Genomic DNA, 7,067 nt, shown 5'->3' with positions numbered 1-7,067 from the left:
TGCGGGCGCCGCTCTGGCGTAAACGCATTCGTTCACTTGCGCTGCACCCTGGTACGACTTGAGCAAGCCCACATAAAGCACCGGATGGATGCGCATCCGTTTCGGAATGTTTAGCGTTTACGCAAGGCCACGCTTGGCCGCAACCTTGAAAGGTCTGATAAATCGGAGCTTTGTCTTAAAGACATCGACCGTCGGTCTGCGGATGGTCCGCTGTTCACATATCCAGCTTGGTGCCCAGCACCTTGAAGATCGTCGACAGAAACTCTCCAGTAAAGCGCGAGTCTTTGTCAGAGACAAAAGACTCCGGGAGTCCATGATGTCGAAAGACACGATCGACAAACAGCGTTGCTGCACCAGACCGTCGATGGTGTCCGGCACCACCGCAAGATGAACCATCCTGCTCAAAGGTCAACGAAGACCACCACAATGGTGTTGCTCGCCGAGGGCTTCGACAGGCCAAACACAAAGTCCAGACTCATGGAATGCCAACACCCGGAGGGTATCGACAAACTAGCCAGCGGCGCCGCCGCATTCTGAAAGAATTTCACCCTTTGACACGTCACACACACGCGCACATAGGTGCTCGTCCATTTGTACAGCTTGCGCCACCAGTAATGGCAACTCACAGAGCTGTAGGTCTTTTCACGACCAAGATGACTACTGAGTGGAGTGTCGTGGGTCTCATAGAGGATACGGTTCTTCATATCCTCATCATGAGGAACCATAATTCGTGGCGGAACCGTAGAGGTGCTATAATACAGGAATCCATTATTTAATGAATATCGATGCAGCCGTGCACGCAGTCGCGACGACAATTTCTGGTCCGAATCATCAAACTCCTTGCTCCCAAGAGCGGGTAGCAGCTCTATTCACAAATCATCACCCACATACGCGGCGCACATCAAATCCATCACGAACGACGTCATTGTCGTGACAAGAGCATGCTCATAATCTGGTCTGCGTGACAATGCATCAGCCAAAGCATTCTGCTTTTCTGATTTATACTTTACCTTGTAGTTAATTTCTGCGAAAGAAGGAGATTCATTTGGTCAACCTCTGGAAGAGGTGAGGCGACTGTGTCGCAGTGCGTAGTGACGCATGATCTGTGTAGATCACGAACGGCTTGAAGCCAATCAAGGGAGCCCTAAAATTGACAAGTGCATATTTCATCGCAAGTAATTCCTGGTCGCAAACTCGGTGGTTCTTTCCTGCAGCCTGAAGCTAGTGAGATTCGAATGCCATCACCCGATCTCGCCCCTTAGCGTTTGCTTGCAGCAGTGCACAGCCGATGGCAAAGTCTGAGGCGTCACAGACGATATTCAAAGGACGAACAGGGTCTGGCACATAATCTGGTCTGTGTGACAATGCATCAGCCAAAGCATTCTGCTTTTCTGATTTATACTTTACCTCGTAGTTAATTTCTGCGAAAGAAGGAGATTCATTTGGTCAACCTCTGGAAGAGGTGAGGCGACTGTGTCGCAGTGCGTAGTGACGCATGATCTGTGTAGATCACGAACGGCTTGAAGCCAATCAAGGGAGCCCTAAAATTGACAAGTGCATATTTCATCGCAAGTAATTCCTGGTCGCAAACTCGGTGGTTCTTTCCTGCAGCCTGAAGCTAGTGAGATTCGAATGCCATCACCCGATCTCGCCCCTTAGCGTTTGCTTGCAACAGTGCACAGCCGATGGCAAAGTCTGAGGCGTCACGGACGATATTCAAAGGACGAACAGGGTCTGGCAACGCCAGTGATGTAGCATGAAAGGGGCTGTCTTCGACCCCGTCAAAAGCCCCCCGATGATCGGTGTTCTAACACCAATCCTTATCCTTCTCAAGGAGAGGACAATGGTCTCGTTTTTCTTGTGCAATAAGTTGACGAGGCCCAGCAGCTTGCGCAAGTCATTTTGGTTCTTTGGCAACGGTCAGTCCACAATGGCTTTGATCTTAGCGGAATCCACCCGATGGCCACGCTTCATGATGAAGCACCCAGAAAAGGAATTTCGCCCGCGGCAACAATGCACTTGTCTGCATTAGTATACAGCTTATTCGTACGCATGCCCTCGAGCACCGCTCTTAAATAGACGATGTGGTTCCCTTCATCTGCCCTCCCGCGCCCCGCACGACTGTGGACGAAGATGTCGTCGAAGTATGTATGTACATTCGCCCGATGGGGCCTAAGCAATTGCGTCACAAGACGATTGAATGTTGCCGATGTATTTAACAGCTGTTGGGGCATCACCAGTCACTCCAAAGCATCCCGCTCGGAGTACTCACCGATGTCAGCGGAATATTACTCGCTCTCATAAGCAATTGGAATTACCCATCGACCAATTCGAGTTTACTGTACTTTGTACAGCCAATCATGTTGTTCTGGAGATCATATTTTCTAGAAATTGACGTCTGTGCCGGGACGGTGGCAGCGTTTAACTTATTATAAGCGTGAGCGATACGCTACTTGCCGTTCGGCTAACGGATACAATATGCGGGTGTCGAATGGGAAAATTTGCTCTCACGCAACATTCCTGCCCGTGCTTCGCACGGTAAAAAGCGTCAATGACGCCGCACTGCACCTTGGGCAAGATTCACTGGCATGTTACGCAGTATTTGGTTCCCGGGACCAGGTCGATCACATGACACACACCTCGGTTTGGAGGTAGGACAGACGGCGGGTTTTGGACACAACGTCTTAAAATTTCTTCAACAACGGATAGTACGGATCCGAGGGAGTAGTCAGGATCGAAGATCCACTTCGTGCGCTCAGAACCCTCTTGGTGTCCTCCAGGAAAGCTTCATCTAGAAGCGACGACGAGTTAGTCTCTTCGGTCGGTCGCAAAATGACCACCTCGACCAAATTTGCCTGCCTCCAAGGCACCTCCAAACTCTTTGAAGGACATCTCGCCCAGCTCAAGAAGACCATCCGCCGCGGAAATAGCGTCAAGGGCGACGTCGCCGTCTTCCTTTCCCGTCATACAGTGGACAAGGGTATATAGCTGTGAGCTATCGACTACGGAAGAAACACCCTGGGTCAGGGTCGACGCCCTGCGTCTTGCAGATATCATACAGCTTTGCCGTCTCTCTCTTTAGAGATTTCACGGCTCATCGAGACCAGTGAGAACACGCCCTCGGCGTCGTCCACTGCCCCTACACCCTGCTTTATCGGAGCCTTGATGTTATTAACAACATCCGACAAAGAGCTGCTATTTCCGCGGTCTTCGTCCAGTGGATAATGTGCCCTTTTACGTGCATCAGAAAGGCCTTCTCCGGGATGCCCCGGACCTCGTCCGACCATGCCACGCTTGGCATGCAGCAACCGCTTTTAAACGTGAGCAGTGCTCAGTGGATTACGTGCTACCCCACGCGCATCACAAGGGTCTCGCCCTCGATGCCTCGGCCCTTGGCCGACCATGCCACTCTTGGCATACAGCGACTGCTACAAAACTTGAGCAGCGCTCAGTAGGTTACGTGCCCGCGACCCACGCTCGAGACTCTTGCTCAAAACATATTTGGTGTCTGGCAACTCGGATACTCCGATATTCAGCAAATTGACCGTCCCGATCTAGTATTCGCGCCTATAGGGCTACTTCTTTCTCGCAGAGATGGGTTCATGACTCACTAAACCTCCTTAAACAGACGTGCGCGTAGCGGTCAAGATCTTCGACCTTAAATCAATTCATGGTTCATGGGTTTCAATCATGCCATCCCAGAATAACGTCATACCTTGCATCCAAGTCTAAACCTAGACAGCGTTTCAAGATATCAAAGTCAAAAAATTTGACACCGAGGTCCAAAGGGACCTTCGGCACAGTGACACAAGTCCCCGTCGCTAAGCGAACAGTGACGGTGTCACTCGCCCGCGCTTCCAGCACCTCAGCATACAGCTGACCTCCATCGATCGTGGAGCGTCGAGAATTATTGCATAACGCCCGGGGATCAATAAGATTTTACTATGGCTTATCAAATCCCTTCTCGGTCGCTTTTACGACCAAAAAGCCTGGCTTGTACACACGTTTCGTGTTTAAGAGCACACAGCTCTTGGGGATGGGCCCGGCTACCCTCTACCTTTTTCAGGCTCAACAGAAACAGGTTCTCTTCACGACTTGAGCAGACTGGTTAAAAGCGGGACGTTCGTTCAACAAGCCTTTACGCGCCTTGCGCAAAGGTCAACCCGTCCGAAGGTGACGGGTGTCTCCACAAACAAAACACCGCCGGTTGTTTACACGCTGCTCAGTACCTCGGGGCTTTCCCCCCTCCTTCTCAGCATAGCTGAAATCCATTGGCTCAGCCCCCCTTACGGAGCTCCGAGAGCGTACATTCCAACCAAGTCGTGCCGACTTGTAGTTGAATTCGGTATTCAACGGATATGCCGGATTAAGCGGCGAAAACACTCGCAGAAGCTGACGCTTCTGCTTCCTTTAGGAGGGAAATGCAGCTTCAGCCGAAGCACCGTACGTTAGTGCGCATTCTTGCTCTCGGCCCCCGAGCTTGAAGATAGCTAGCGCTACGCGATGTTGCTTGATTTGAAACATGGCGGATGCCATAGCCATCTCGGCCTCTCTCATCCGGATTCTCTCCATTCTTACCCTCGAAGGTCTTAACGCTCACCTGGGTCGGAAGGAATCATCCGTTGTCGAGGGTGGCGTCATAGACGCTGTCGACGCTGACGGCTTATGTTTTAACTGTTTTAACATAACTTGGAAACGCCTCTAGGCACGCGCTCATGGCCTCGGGCCCTTGCGCAACGAGGTGCTCCACGCCCTCCTCAGGGCCAGCAGGAACTTCAGCTTATTGAGCACGTCCTGTATTTCTTAAACCAATCAAAATTATTCCACCATCCTCACCGAGGATCAGTCGAAACAACTCAGGCGTAGATTGAATACGAGTGCTACCAAGTGCAGCGGGCTGTCGTAGCTAGGAAGCTAAGCTAAGATCACCAACCTTACCTTCTTTTTAAGAACCAGTACGAGTGTAGCGGCTTGTAATCCGCTACCTCCAAGTACTATAAACCTTACCAAGGCAAACGAACACTTCTGTTCAGAAGCAAAATTGTATTTATCGTTTTTAGTTGCGGCAGAGCCGCTTATATCAAAAATTCTAGGTTCCTAATACCTAAATAATATAGTTATGTGCTTTACTACTGCCACGTAGTTACTTATTTTACGATGTAGCCACAACACTGCGTTATAAAACTATCTGCTTAATACACACCTATGTACTGTCGCACAAGATTGTGCGACCCACCCTTCTTTACAAGGGCACGTGTAATCTCGTTACACCACGCGCATCTGAAGTATCATGCCCAAGATGCCACGGACCTCGTCCAACCATGCTACTCGTGACATGCAGCGATCGCTTCGAGGCGTGAGCAGTGCTCAGTGGATTACGTGCCACTCTACTTGCATCACTGGATTCACGATCTCAATGCCCCAGACCTCGTCCGATCATACCACGCATGGCATGCAGCGACAGCTATAATACTTGACAAGCACTCAGTGGGTTAAGTGCTCCACGTTCAATTCGCGAGCCTCCTGTCCAATACACCTTCGATGTTCACCAACGCGGGTACTTCGAGCTCTAGCACGTTGACCGTTTCGGTCCAGTGCCCGCGCCAATAGCGTTTTTGCTCCTAGAAGAGGTGGGTTCATGACTCAACAAAACTTTGCCAGGAGACGTGCGCATAGCGCTCAAGGTCTTGGACATCCAGTCGATCCGTGGCTCATGGTGTTCCAACCATGGCATACCAAGGATGAGGTCGTACCTTGAATTCAAGGCTAAGACTAGACAGCGTTCCGCGCTATTAAGGTCAAGAGACCTTGACACCAAGGTCCACAGGGACCTTTGGGACCGTGACACGTGTCTCCGCCGCTAGGCGAACAGTGACGATGTCACCCAACTGCGCCTTCAGCACAGCTGACTTTCTTCTATCGTGGAGCGTCGAGATAATTGCCCGACGCCCCCGATTCGATCAGGATTTTCCATGGCATCGTAATTCCCTTCGCGGTCGCTTTCTCGACCAGCAACCCTGGCTTGCATATACGTTCCATGTTCAAGAGCACGGAGCTCTTTGGGGCTGGGCCTTGCTGGCCTATACCTCTTTGAGGCTCAACTGAACTCAGTTTATTCACGGTAGACCACTCCGCGTCTGTTGGGTGTTGTCGTTTTACCGTGACTGATCAGAAGACTGGTGAGAAGCAGGACGTCGGTTTGATGAACTGTGATGCGCCTTGCGCTAAGGGACAACCAGTCCAGAGGTGACGGATGTCCCCACAGACAAAACACCGTGGGTATTCGAACGCTGCTCGGCAGCTTGGAGCTCTGCCTCTTCGCCTTCAGCATAGCTGATATTCATGGCACAGGCCCGCTCGACGAGCTGCTAGGGTGTGCATTTCAGCTCAGTCGTGCCGACTAAAAACTAAATTTGGCATTCAGTGTCACATTTATTGCTTCTTTAAAAAAAGACGGGTGCATACGGAAAGACTTCCATTCTGGCCACGCCAGTGCGGAGGCCCTCCATGAAGACGATCAGTGCGAGTACCTCGGGAAGAGGATCGGCTACCATACCGGCAATTATAGTACACAACTCTAGGACGAACTCCACCCATTCCTTCTTGCCCTGTCGGGCGGCATAGAAATGCAATCGCACGCGATTTGCTAAGTTAGGTGGTGAGTGAACTTGTGAAAGCTGCAGCTTCCGCTCCATTCGGGAGGGAAACACCGCTTCGACCAAAGTGCCGCACGTCAGTGCCGCATGGAGATAGCTAGCGCCACACGCTGTAACTCGGTCTGAAGCATGGTGAACGCCATGGACACCTTAGCCTGTCTATTTCAGAACACGAGATCATCTCCATCCTTGCCATCGAAGGTCTTAACACTGACCATGAGCGGCTTGGATGGGAAGGAGTCATTCGTTGCCGACGGTGGCGTCATGGACGTAGTCGACGCCGACATCTTCTGCTGTAGGTGCTCTAGCAGTGCATTTTCACTGCAGGAAAGAACCACCGAGTTCGCGACTAGGAATTACTTGCGATGAAATATGCACTTGTCAATTTTAGGGCTCACTTGATTGGCTTCT

This window comes from Plasmopara halstedii, assembly GCF_900000015.1.
Source record: "Plasmopara halstedii genome assembly, contig: Scaffold_323, whole genome shotgun sequence".
In the NCBI taxonomy this organism is placed as follows: domain Eukaryota; phylum Oomycota; class Peronosporomycetes; order Peronosporales; family Peronosporaceae; genus Plasmopara; species Plasmopara halstedii.
This window is presented reverse-complemented; position numbering follows the sequence as displayed.